The sequence below is a fragment of the Talpa occidentalis genome, unplaced genomic scaffold, assembly GCF_014898055.3.
Source record: "Talpa occidentalis isolate TD23 unplaced genomic scaffold, MPIMG_talOcc4v2.1, whole genome shotgun sequence".
Lineage (NCBI taxonomy): Eukaryota > Metazoa > Chordata > Mammalia > Eulipotyphla > Talpidae > Talpa > Talpa occidentalis.
The window spans coordinates 45,070,235-45,083,618 of NW_026555331.1; positions in this window are offsets into that span (position 1 = coordinate 45,070,235).

Here is a 13,384-nt window from a genome sequence, read left to right on the forward strand (position 1 = left end):
CTTTCTATCCAAGCCCCCAATGGCAGAAATCATAAAGAAATAAAAATGATTTGAACATGTTAAAAATATCTATACATTTACATTAAAATACCTACCCAACAGAAAGGTGAGATAAATAAAACAATGAATGTTTTACATGTGTATTATAATCAATGTTGTTGTTTTTTCATGAAATTAATTTGTTAGGTTTACTTCATTCTGGGTCTCTCACCTTGCTGGTCAACTAATTGTAACTTATTTGGGGGTAGTATATGGATCTTTGCAATTACTTAAAAATACCAGAAATTACACTTCATTAGGGTGTCATTAATTACAGGGATGAGGGTTAGCACCGTTTAAGAGCATTCACGACCTTCAAACACTCACATTTTGTACTTATATTCTCAGCCTGCACTTGCTAGCTGGGAACTCATTTACCTTTATGATACCTTTACCTTTATGAGTTTTTAATCTCTGAAATGGGCCTAAATACCTACCACACAAGTTTATATGATGATTAAATGAGATAATGTATATTAGACTCTTTGCAGAGTATTTGGGGAAAAAACCTTCTAAAATATTTGGCCATTATTAATAGTCAATATCAAAATCTTTAGTGGCTGTCAATTAAGAAAATACAGTCATATTTAAGCAATATAAACTGTAAAAAGGAAGAATATATAATGAAGTTTGGAAATATGGCTTTCACAGAAAAACACTAAGGTCACCTTCAATAGCAAGTCAATTTTGTTTCAGTAAAAGTATAAAAATAATGGGACAATTTTACAAGGAAGGAAAGAAAGAAAAAATTGAATTTATAAAACGTACTACTGTAGTCAATGAAGATTGTTCAGTTTCAGGAAAAGTGAAATAGTTGTGATTCTAAAATAGAAATAAAAGCACTCATTCTACCTCTGAATTTTATGTTTTTAGGTTTTGGATTGAAAATGTGTAACAGAGACAGCAAATTAAATCAGAGCGATGATTTTTTGCTTTATTCCTCAGGGCTTTTATATTCTATCAAAAGAACATTTTCCAAGAAGGTTAGCACATTACTGAAGGAAACTTAGGTGTGACACTGATACATTTCACAGCAGGTGAGAGCTTTGAAGGGAAGCTTCCAGCTGGAGGAGTTGGCAAACTGCAGTCTGAGAGTCAAATCTGACCTGCCACCTGCTTTTGTCTAACTAGTAACTAAGAAATGGGAGAATGTTTTTACATTTTAAATGGTTGAGAAATTTTTAAAAAATATTTCCTGACATGTGAAAATCATGTGGAATCAAATCTCAGTGTGCATAAATACAATTTTAGTGGAACACAGCCACACCCATTTGTTTCCATATTGTCTACAGCTGCTTCCTCACCACAACTGAGAGTGGAGCAGTAATGATAGAGCTCATATGGCCCACAAAGACAAAAATGTTTATTATGTGACCCTTTACAGAAAAATTTTGTGGACCACTGAGCTAAGATAAGCTTAAATAGAGAACAATATAGATGGCTATCTTAATTTTGAAGTAAGAGGCCTATCTAAGCCACATTGCAGCTATCACAATAAGGAGGCAGGCCCACATTGTTAGTAATATAAAAAGGTGTTGCTATATTGTTAAATAAAAAAGGACAGCATTTAATATGATCACGTCTAAAAATATAAAGTAGATCAACCCAGTGATTGACTAATCATTTGACAGGTTAGAAAAGAATGGTACATATTTTGCCACCAGTGTGCATGGACACCAAACCATCAGAACAGTTGCTGGTTGCTAGTGAATGATGTGGTTATTTTCCAGTGTATCTCCCTGAAAATCGGCCTTGGATACAGACATCTTTGCATACATTAGATTTAGAAGGCTATATAGCACATGTTAATCATAACTGTCTCTGGTTGATAGGATTATGGGGCATTTATAATGTCTTTTTAAATTTACACACACTTTTCTAAATTTTCATATTTTTAAAAACAGCATTATTACTTTAACAATCAGAAAAAAGGTATCTATATCTATCTGGAAAATGAAATAAAATGAAGGAGAAGCCAACCAACTAATCAACCAAATACTACCATTTCTATAAATCATGAAAGTTGTTTTTTAAGATAACAAGAATAAATACCTTGTTTTTTCAATAATTTTTGATTAAGACAAATGCTTATTGGGACCTCCCCACTGGCACAGCGGGTTGAGTGCAGCGCTGTGAAGCTGTCCGCAGCCTCTGTAGCATGGGTGTGATTCCTGCTGGCCAGGGAGATATCCACATGGCACGGCAGACCTCTCCTGTCTTGCCTGCTGCTCCCCTCAGCAGTGTCTTTGTCTGTCTGTCTGTTCTGCTCCCTGCTCTGTCTCTGGTGAATTTTCTCACCCTCCCGTGCTTCTAGCCTGTATCCCAGTTCTTGTATAAATAAACAAATCTTAAAAAAATAGAATTTGAAAAAAAGACAAATGCTTATCAAAGAAAATTTTGACAATAAAGAATAAAAAGTAAGTCATCCTTAAAAGTTAGTATTTGGTATATATTCATTTTTATGTACTATTGGAAAGTGTCTTTTTCTTAATACATAGATAAAATACTACACTATCAAATGTTCTTTGAAAATATTATTAATAGGCACTTAAAATGGGATTCTAGCATAATTTACTTATTCCTACATTATTGAAAATATATAGTTTTTTTTTCTCTCATAAATAACACTTTGAAACTATTGTTTATAAAAAAGGAAACTTTTGAATAAAAATCATCTCTGCCTTGGGATAGTTTTCTAGGGGTGCATTTTGGGTTTGGAATGCATGGCCATTTTAAATGACTTGAAGTGTATTACAAATTTTTTTCCAGAAGTCTCTTCCAAAAGTTCCAACAGTTTCAATTCACCATATAACTGCCAATTTAGAGTACTGTAACTTTTTATAACATCTATTTTCCTAAAATGTTTTAATTTATATTTGAAGAATAGTTACAGTGAACTATTTTTATAGGGTTATTTGCTATATAAATGGTATTTTGATGGCAAAAGCTATTATCATAGAACTATGCTATGAGTTAGCCAGGAAATAAATTGAGGTCAGAAGTTTTACTGAAAGTTTTTAAAGAATAAAAGTAACTTTAACTTTTATTTTTTAATATATTTTTAATTTAAATTTTATTTTTATATTCCCCATACAATTACAACCCCCTTATTTTGACCCCAATCCCACCTTTCCCCGCCCCCCACCCCCCATAGAGTGTCTCTGGTTCATAGTTGTTTGTTGATTTTGATATTTTCTTTCTTATAGTTATTCTTTTTCCTGGTCCCTTATTTAAGTTTTCTAGAGTCCTGCTATGAGTGAGACCATCGGTATTTTTCTTTCTGCCTTATTTTGCTGAGCATGATCCCTTCTAGCTCCATCCATGTTGCTGCAAATTGCATGTTTATCTTTTTTGAATGCTGAGTAATATTCCATGGTGTATATATACTACATCTTCTTGATCCAGTCATCTATTTTTGGGCATTTGGGTTGTTTCCATAGCTTAGCTATTGTAAATAGTGCTGCTATAAACATAGGCGTGCAGGTGCCCTTTGGAATTACTGTTTCTGTGTCCTTTGGGTAAATACCTAGGAGTGGAATTGCTGGATCATATGGAAGCTCTATGTTTAGTAGGTCAAGAAATCTCCACACAGCTCTCCATAGTGGTTGGACCAGTTTGCACTCCCACCAACAGTCCAGGAGAGCTCCTTTTTCTCCACAACCTCACCAACATTTGTTGTTGCTAGTTTTTTTAATATGTGCCATTCTCACTGGTGTGAGATGGTATCTCATTGTAGTTTTGATTTGCATTTCCCTGATTACAAGTGATGTTGAACATTTTTTCATATGCCTGTTGGCCATTTACATTTCCTCTTCAGAGAAGTTTCAAAAAGTAACTTTAACTTTTAATGTTTAGGCTTACATGCTTTCATAAAACAATGACTTAGAACTATCAAGAGGAACAGCATTTTGAAAGACCTAACTGAACTTTTCTGATCAAACCTTAACTCTTACCATACACTACTTAATACAACCTTGGCAAATATCTCTCCTCCTAATTGTAGTGTTCTTTCTACATTCCTGGGAATCTTATTTAGAATCACATAGCTCGTTTGCCTTTTCTTTCTCTACTTTAGGTGGGCTATTAATGTTAATTAAAACTTTCATGTAATTGATTCAATTGTTTTGGTTATTATTATTATTTATTATTATTATTATTATTTTAAGCAAGCCTTGTTCAGCCGGGAGTAGGACAACTCAAAACTGACTACTCCATTTTCTTATCTGACAAAAGCAAAATCCTAGAGAAAAGAAGCATGTGGAGCTCAAAATACACAGTAAACATATAATTGTCTAATACCCTCACTAGCAGAAGGTAGCTCTTTAAACTCTCAAAGAAATTCCTAGTGAGTACTACTATCCAAGTGTTCTGGATCCAATCTCTATGATCCTACCACTTTTCAGCAATTTCTAATTTTACAAATAATTAAAAAGAGAATGCAAAAGAAATAGCTTTTAGAAAGAACCTTTTTATTCATATAGAGAACATTTCATGACATATTCAAAACAATTTTATGAACAAGGATTTAATGGGTTCCATGATAATGGTCATATGAAGATCATTTCAAACAGTAATGTGTAAGCTGAATGAATGGTAGATAACTTTTGTGAAAGGGATATCCATTCATTTAAGGAAATCTAGATTTCAATACCAGTTACGACGACAGAAAACGAGAAGGTTTTTTCATGTATTAAAAATTATAAATTATGTGCTACTAACAACTCTCCATATATACTGTATTGGAAAAATGGATTGAAACTGACAGGCAATTTCATAGCAAGTTCTGAAATATAGCCTTGGGCCTCTTTGACATGTCTTGAGCAGGAACTATTATGAGTCATTTTGAAAGACTTGCACCTAACAGGAAAACTTTAATTGTACCCAATTTGCCTCACCAAGAATGGGATCAGCACAAAAACTACTGGTTACCTCCTGGCAACAGCAATTGAAAATCAGCTGGAGGGTGGATATGTGTGGGTTCCTTTTCTAAATGTTTGGGCATCCACCCAGTCCAGTGGTTATGACATCCTTGGGCAGGGCATGCTCGTAGTAGAAATAGTGAAGATTATTTAAACCACAAAATTCTGTAAAATATGGAAATTGGCAGACTTATCCCAAACATTTTGCCTCACCACCTCCACTCCACATCTAAAATATTGGGTCTCTGAATATAAATTATTTTAGGTCTTTATTGTAGTGGGTACGCAAAGAGAAGTTTCAAAATCTTAACTATCCTGATTATGAGATTTGCATAGTGTCTACCATAATCAACTTATTAATTTATACAAATTACAAATATGTAAATACAGAAACAAAAATCCTCTACTAAAAGTTGGTGGGGATAGGATGATACACTAGGAATTTTTGTTCATAGAATTGCATCATGAAGGATTATATCTAGGATCAAAGATAATTCGGTGTTTTCTATCACTAATATACAAACAAGCAATTGGGAGCACTTTGAGAGCTGGGAGACTTCTTAATAAGGAGTATGGGGGTCACAGTTAATTCAAAGTAGAAAAAGTAAACAGGTCTCATCTTGAATGCCAACATCAAAGGATTCGGAGTGACTGCCCATAGCACCTTTTAAAGAAAGGGTCTAAGGCTGTGTTGGTGATCACAGAGAAGTACTATTTTTAGCCATTAGCTCTGTCTGCCTCAAGTGTGGGTGTACAGGGTGATGGCACACCTACCTTGCATTTGCCATTGCTTTCTTAAACTAAGACATTAATTGGCACATCCAGATTTGAGTCCAAAGTCAGTCACATAGTAGCTGTGATCCCTTGGGTAAGTTACTTAAAATCTTTAAGTCTGTTTCCTTATTTGTAAAATAAGGATTAACAAAAATATTTTATCTTACAGGTATTTTTTAAGGATTAATGGATTAACATTAGAAAACATTTAAAGCAGGATCTGGCACAGGATAAGCACTCCATAAACAAAAGTCACTATTATTAACATTATCATACATAAATGTTTTTAAATTAAGGCGGTGGTAATTTTTTTTTTTTTTTTAACAGCACTGGGCCCTGAAAGCATAACAAATAAGATAAAAGTGGAGCTGCTGAAGTTGAGGTTTGGCTGAAGGCCTAGGGCCCCACCTACTCAGCTCCAGCTAACCCCACACTCTGAGAGGCATCTTCAAAGAACCCCTAGGAGCCCAGAGCACAGTTTGAAAATCCCTGAAGAAGGTTATTTAGATGTGAAAACAATGCTCCCCTTTTGAGGTCTGCTCTGCATTTGTTAGCCAGTTAGGCTTAAATAAGAAAGGTCATAGTCAGGGCAAAATGACCAAATTTAAGGCAGAGAGAAAGAGACTAAGAAAAAACTGCTCCTGGGAATAAGGTATTCAAAATCAAGCAATACATTTACATGGTTTTCCCTATGATAAAACAATTTTAATTGAGATCTTTTTTTGCAAATAAAATAGGATTAAAAATCACTTTGGGTTAGCATGAAGATAAAGTGGATCCTTAGCTTTGTGTTTGTATCTGAAACAAAGTTAGACTTAGTTGAAAGAATTTAGCTAGAAAAAGTAATTCCCAGGAGTTAGTCAAAAATCAGATGAAAGTAAGCAAGGGACTAAAAGTAGGAACACAAAGAGATGAAGGTAAAGAGTATGTGGAATACCCGCCAGGCACAAATGCAAAAAGGGAAAATAAAATGTTCAAACAAAGCACACTTTTATAATTCACATTATAAATAGTTTAGATTGATCTTAAAAATGAATATTGTTGCAAGGATTTCTAATAGAGTGAAAGACTGATTTGTGACCTGAATAATAAACTAATATACCAAATGGTCTGCCACATTAATGGAACATATTCTTTAATATTCACCAAATTTACCCGCTGAAACAAGTAAAGTTTATCTGCAACTTTTCTAAATCACATCTACAAATCAAGAAAACATTTGCTTAAGGAATCCTCTTTTCAATATATTGAGCCTCATGAGCTATAAAATCCCTTCTTCAAAGTTCAGGAATAAGAAAGCCACATTAACATAACTTTACTTTTTAGAAGGTTGAGAAAGTGTTGAACTCTGAAACGAAAACATTAACGGTCTTAAATATATACCATATTCTGATAATTAATCCCACAGTTAAAACACTTTAAATATACTTAGATTACAATCCGACTCAATTACACAATAATTTTTAGTTTCAATTTCTTAAGTTATTTTCTTTAGTCGCAACGATTAGGTTCTGCTTTCGGTGTGTTGCTCATGTAGGTAAAAAATAAAACTGACTGCCTCTTTCAGGATATGCAAAGTGCCAGATTTTGCCTTTGTAGTTGCCTCAGTAATCATCTCCACAATGAATGATATTGATAAAGGTGGAACTATAAGAAAAAAGATGTTATTTCAAAAGCAGGACATTAATGACAATATATTGGAAAATTCTCAAATCTGATTCTTTCAAATCGTTTCCATCATATATGGTTAAAATGGACCTTTACAGTAGCAAACTAGCTACTGTAATGCTAGTTTTTATTTATTTTTTATTCATTTATGCTATTTTTTATTCATTTTTTGCTTGCCAAAAATATTACATCTGCATCGTTTCTGTTGTTTCCCAAAATGATTTTTCTAAGGTCTAAATTAGTCACAGTGATGCTATAAAGAAACTGCTTCTATCAAACATAAAAATTACAATAAATTGGCACAGTGTTAGTGATGATGCTTAGAATAAAAATGTCCTCTCTCTTCCTCTCATATCCAAAGGTAACTGAAAATGGCAATGACATTCATCACCCACCAGGCAAAATGTCTGAGGATTCTCAACTCTCTCACATTCTTGGATTTCATGCTGAGAGAAAGATGAAGGATTAGGTGACAGCTTTCAAGCAGATGCAATAAACCTTACAAAATGAGTTTTTGGTGACTATTATTATGGGATTTCCTCACATACATTTTACATCCCCACTAAGAAAAAATATGCTAATCAGCATTCAATCATTTTTAGGTCTTAAATTGGCTACCTAGTGAGGACAACACTCCCTCCCGTTTTTCCTTCTCAGTGACATAAATGCACTAGGATTATACTCATCATCTTTTAAAAATAAGCACAGAAATAATAAAGCAGAAATAATTATTAATCTATCCTGTTTAAGGGAAGGAATGACTTGGGCCTGAGACCTGGAAGAATTTAATAATAAAAACAATTTTTTTCCCCTTTTAGAAAGTAATCTAAAAATGCAGTTAAAGCAAAAAATGACTCCACTTTCCTGTAACATATTTTCTAAGTGAGCTTAATCATCAAATTTATTTGTTAAAATTACAGTACATTAAGAAATCAATTAATTATGAAATTCTTGTAAGCCTAAATTTAAGCAATATTTAAGCTTTCATATTAACCCACAAACTTCCAAGATTAAACATGTTTCTCCAAGATAAGTGTTACATACCAGTTCCAGCAAATTAATATCCTATTTTAATAGATATTTCTGGGTGCTAGTCTTTAAAATCTTTCTGGGTGTTGATTTTTCATATTAAATATTTGATTCCTAAACTTAAAATGAAGAGCACAACAATAAACTGGAAAAGGGTAGACAGTGAGGGTTCTTTATATTACACTTACAAGAATGAAAACACAGTGTAGTTGTTTAAGAATGGACAGATTTTAAGGCCTTAAATATTCCTCAAATAGAGTGTACCCCCTACTTCCAAATTCTAGTTACATTAGAACATTATGTGGCAGGATGAGAATCTATGTGGCACCAAGGGGTAGAATAAAGATCATGTAGTCAAAGTTATAAGGAAGCAGATTTCAACTTCACTCAGTTTAAGAAAAAAAGGCACTCAAGCTAGTATTATCTGCTGTATGAGGTGATGAGCTGAAACGAGTATTTATGGAGTAAGTTCAGGGGATGCTGGATAAACTTGCAGTTATTTCTAAGATTCCCTCAGAAGTGTCTATAAGTCTATTATAGGTAACCAAGACACATGTTAATATGACATTAAAATTAGACGCCATCTCATCAACTAACAGCTGATGTGTATTAAAACATTTTCAGAAAATTCAGGGTTAGAGTTTTTCTAAAGGTGACTACGCTATGCAATATCAACTTACGGCCAAACACAATACAGTAAAATGTAAATTTAAAGACACTTGAGTTGGTCCAAGGGAAATTGAAGAACTATGTCCCAAATCAGGAGTGGCAGAAAATCTTGCACATTAACAATGTGTGGTGTCTTTTAAAAGTTACATGTGAGCTCTTGAGAGGTCAGCAATGAAAGTGTCACCAAGGTTTTTCGTTGTGATCATTAGTATGGAATAAGAACACCAAGGGAAACAACATGCAAAAGAATTAAGACAATACCAGTGCTTATGGGATCAAGCAAGCATTTAGCAATTACTCTGTGACCTTTATGAGGATAGTTTCATTCAAGTATTGAAGTTGTAATCCAAATTGCAGTAGGTTAAGGAGTGAATGGGATGCCCAGATAATAACCAGGCTTTCTTAAATGACTGTTCTTACGAGCTCTATCACATGTTCTTTCTGAACAAGAGTATGTTTGTCACTCTTGATGGAACATTATCTGATGAGACATAGGAAACAAATTTTTTCTAAATCCCTTAAAATTTAACCACCTGTTCTGATTAAACTTTCCATTAATAAAAAATTATTCTATTTTATATCAATGCTGAAATTGTGTTTTAAATAGAAATTCTGACTATAGGGCCTCCCAGGTTGCACAGGGGTGAAAGTCAGCGCTTTCATGAGTTCTGATCCCGGCCAGGGAGCTAACCCACATGACGCAGCAGACCTCTCCTTTCTCACTTGTTGCTCCCCTCAGCACTGTATTTCAGTGGATCTGCCTGTACTGATCCCGCTCTGTCTCTGGTGAATCCTCTCACCCCCTGCACCTCTGGCCTACACGCCATTCCTGTATGCATACATAAAAATAAATCTTCAAAAAAAAAAAAATAAATTCTGACTATGAAGAACTGTCCAGCATTTGCTTCATTTGACATACACTTAAAGAGTCCACACATGAAATTGAGCAACACAAAACTCACAAGATTGTCCTCAATAGAGCTTGCAATGGGAAATTAATGTGTCTGAAACAACATTCTCCTAGTTCAGTTTGGTAACATCTTTCCTCAGGAGGTTGATGGGATGGAAAGTGATTTTCAGGTCAGATTATTTTGGTTTACTCACTCACAGGATTTGTATTTTTTTAGCTGGATCCAAGATGACTGACAAGTCTCATTTACTGACATATCTTTTATGAATGTAGATATGGAGTATCCCATTCTTTAAAAAGTTATGCAAAAGTCAATGTCATAGTACTCAATTAAGGCTGAAACCTAATATAAAAGAAATTTTAAAATGGTTCAAGTGGCAATAGAAGGGTCTAGATTAGAAAGGCATACATTTTTATCCTCTTATGAAGCTCTGAATACATTTGAGTTTTATGTATTCTTCCTCACTTAGGAACCAGGTATCGGGTTGGGGAAAACAGCTTGTATAACTGGGATATGACACTTAACAGAATTCCTATTAAGGTTTTATTGTTTAATCAAAGCTAAGGGGGTTTCTATCCTTTTTTAGCTAAAATGATGCTGCCAAAATATTAAATCTTGTTGCCACCTCAGACTTGTAATTCTGGAAAAGAAATAGAGACGGATAGAAAGAAAACAAGAACCTATAGATTAGGATCAGCAAACTGCCTACTTTTGTAAAGTTTATCAGAACACTGCCACTATTAATTTACATATTGTCTATGGCTGCTTTAGATGTAGTTGTGGACAAAGGCCTATACAGAAAAAGCTTATTTACTCCTACTATAGAGTCCTGACTGAAAAACAAACTCTAAAACACACTCAGCAACATGAATTATTAGAATTCTGAACGCTGAGTAGATAATAGTAAGAGATTAATTTTAATGAGTTTTAAGTACACTATAGTAAAAAAAAAAATATCAAAAGATACTTAGACTACTACTTTAAGATAACATGGGGGGAAGAAAGATATGTCTGTAATTTCATCAATGAAAAAAAAGTGACCCTCTTTCCCTAAAACATGTGAAATGAACATTAGCAAGTGAATGCAACTTTACTTAACCTTTTTGTTTCTTGGATAGGAAATCTCTAGACCAAAGCTCCTTCACCATCTAGGTTCCGAAAGTAGTAAGAGACTCCATTAGGGTGTCAGTTTCCCTGCGGACAAAAATGGGTCTTGAGAAGAAAATAATGCTATAGACCTGTCCTATATATTATAGGTATCTACAAAGAGATATATTCCTAGCCCAGAAAAAAATACAAATGGGTAACATTTTTGTTTGCCAATCAAGACAAAAAAAAATAAAGGTCATTTAAATTGTAAATGGATAACAAATAATTTCACCCAAAGACTTATATTAAGATGTATTTTCAAGGTAGAAGTATTATTTTTCTTTTTTTAATTATGCAGAAAGGGACAATACAAAGGGTGGTATATGCATAAATTTAATCTGCACCATTTTATATTTTTATCATTCTATCCATCGATTCCTCCTAACCACTCTTGCTTTTTTTAAAATTGCCAAAACGAAGGGCCATTAGATCAAGTTCCGTGCTTCATCCTATCCCAAATGGCTTCCAATAGAATTGAAAACGTAATATATACTTTGATCTCATTATCCATCACAGGTAATCATTTTCTCATTCAGGCATTCAAAATATATATATATAAAATATATGTATGACTAAGTAAGAGTAAAATGGTAGTTCACACTGAGTGTGGCATAAGTCACCAGTAGTACAAAGAAGGGCCAGCAAATACACTACAGTAGCAGAGTTGGCTACCTTCAGAAGGCAAGAATAGGATATAAAAGTTTATGACTAATGGCTCCAAAAATTGCCACCAGTGGCAAATTTAGGACTATCCATGAAACACAAGTGTCATACCTACATATATAAAACTCTAGTTGCACCCAAAATCTTAAAATAATTCCTTCAGATTCCCTTTGCTATATGGCCCTAGACTGGTACTCCTGTAATTATTTGGAATGAAAGGATTTAATGATTGACAGTTGAAAAATCAGAGTGGTAAATATGATTTGAATAATTACCTAGGTCTCTAATGAAACACCACTTCCCAATTTAGAAATCTAGGTACTAGAAAAATCCAACTGGATGACTCAACAGGGGACAGAGCTTGTACTAAGCCCCATGTTATCTTTCACATGGTAAAATATAAATGCCAACACTCCATAAGCCTCTTCACAAACAAAAAATCCTAAAACATCAGATTAAAATCTTTACTGATGCATTGTTGCACTCTAAACTGCATCAAGGTTAGGGGTTTCCCTTCTAGTTTTTCATGTCTTCCTTATATACACAGAATATTAAGACATTTAGATGTTGGTGGTCATTAATTTAAAACAACTACATTGCAGCCCAGTGGCTAATACTCATCACCCAATGTTTCAAGTTATGGAGATGGGTGAAAAAAATCACAAGACAACTTGTGTTATTTCTATAGTAAAATTTGCTATAGTTGAGTCTTGTCATTGTTCTCAGGTGTATTCATCTACAGGTGTACTGGAGAAACTAGACCCAGAGGCTCAGTGTGATGCCACACATCTTGTGCTCTGCAACACAAACTTTTATTTGGTGTATACTTTTGAGCTCAGAGTATGTGTCAAGAATTTGAGTACACTTTGTGGCCTCTTTAATTTCAAGGTTTCCCCTAATCAATTTCTCAAATTTATTGAATGAGCTTGACATAGGGAAGTATACTAAAATGCACATACATTAAGGCCTGGGACCAAAAACTTACTGCAAGTCATTGTAGTCACCTGTTTGGGAATCATTTTGATACGTTAAGTATTCTTTCAATCTAAAAAATCTACAATTACCTTGAAATTATTTTATGTATCATTCCTTTGCCAACTATTGGGATATGTGTTGATTGTCTTTTGCGAAGGTTTATCTTTCACTAAGATTCTAAAATACAGTTATGCTTTGAGAGTTTTCCTATTGCTGGGAAAAAAGAAAACAGTATTTGGCTGGTGGTGAGAAAGCATTAACAATGTGTAAGGCATCATGTAGCTATGGTCACTAAGTTTTTAGTCACTAAATCAATGAAGAGATTCCCTATACGACATTTTTAAAAATCTCCTTCTTTAGTTCAAAATTCAGAAAGTTATGATATAGATTAAGATTCAAACAACTTCTTAATCTGATCATAGCATCCAAGAATTAAATTTCCTATACCAGCCTCCACACATAAGTCTGATGATTTGTAGTGAAAAAGAAGGCTCATATAGCATTTTTTTCCAAATAGCTAATAAACATGATCTATAGATTTCAATTGTGTCCTTTTTGTGTGTCAAAACATCTTCATGACATATTTAT